The sequence below is a fragment of the Parasteatoda tepidariorum genome, chromosome X1 (genome assembly GCF_043381705.1).
Source record: "Parasteatoda tepidariorum isolate YZ-2023 chromosome X1, CAS_Ptep_4.0, whole genome shotgun sequence".
In the NCBI taxonomy this organism is placed as follows: domain Eukaryota; kingdom Metazoa; phylum Arthropoda; class Arachnida; order Araneae; family Theridiidae; genus Parasteatoda; species Parasteatoda tepidariorum.
The window spans coordinates 29,357,261-29,358,246 of record NC_092214.1 but is presented as its reverse complement, the minus strand read 5'-3'; the positions used below and the strand labels follow the sequence as shown (position 1 = coordinate 29,358,246).

The 986-nt window shown below is 27.3% G+C and overlaps 1 non-coding gene across 1 annotated transcript; it reads left to right on the top strand.

Annotated features, from left to right (window-relative positions):
• Positions 1–659: 659 nt before the first annotated feature.
• On the top strand, positions 660–741 carry TRNAS-UGA (transfer RNA serine (anticodon UGA)). Its single transcript has one exon. It is a non-coding gene; the product is annotated as a tRNA-Ser (tRNA).
• Positions 742–986: the final 245 nt, after the last annotated feature.

The following is a 986-nucleotide window of genomic DNA, read 5'->3' as shown; positions in this document are numbered from 1 at the left end:
GTTTTGAAAAATTATGCATTAAAATTTCGATGTATAACACTTTCAAAAATAAATAGAATTACTTAACTGTTAAAAATTTAAAATTTCTCAAAAATAATGTGTACTTTTTCCGCTGAAGTTTCTGGTTTTCTTTATCGAATTTAGAATTTTGATGAAATTATTTGGATAAGCTGTTTTCCGCTAACCAACTTTCTAAAAAAAAAAAGAAAGAAAATTCAACGAAATACAAGGAAATTTTAGCTTTAAGAGTTTTTAAGATAAAAAAGGCACTAAAATTTTAATGTTACAGTGGATGCTACAAAAATTAGTCTCACAAATTTACATCACGAAGTCTATATTCGCCTCTTGTGCTAGGGTGTTTAATTTAAATTATGACACCATAAGGAAAAATGTCTTCTAGATGCAGTATTTTTTGAAATTAATGTCGTAAAATAGAACCATAAAAAAATGTAATGAATAACTTATTTTCTTTTTATTCTCTAAGGACCTTTCATGTTGCAATTGCGCTTTGATAATACATAAGATAACAAATCATTAAAATTAAAACACAAATCTTGTAAAAATTTAAATCTAAAGATAATTATTTCTTTAATGTATTTTTACAAGAGAATTCTTTGTTTTTTTTTTTTGTTTTCAGAAAAAGATAGCTTAAGAAACGAGCAGTCGTGGCCGAGTGGTTAAGGCGATGGACTTGAAATCCATTGGGATTTTCCCGCGCAGGTTCGAATCCTGCCGGCTGCGTAATTTTTTTAATTAAGTGTATGTGAAGTACAAAAAGCTCATTTCTTTCCCAATTTTTTTTTTTAAATTTGAAAAACTATGAGAGAGGGGAGATACAATAATTTACAAATACGCTTTCTTTAAATGATAAACTGTATCTTGAGAATTTTAGTTTTGAATTATATATCGATAACATCATTAAACGAATTAAATAGATAAATATACGTTTCAATGCTAGCTTTTATTTGCCAGCTGCCAACAATGAC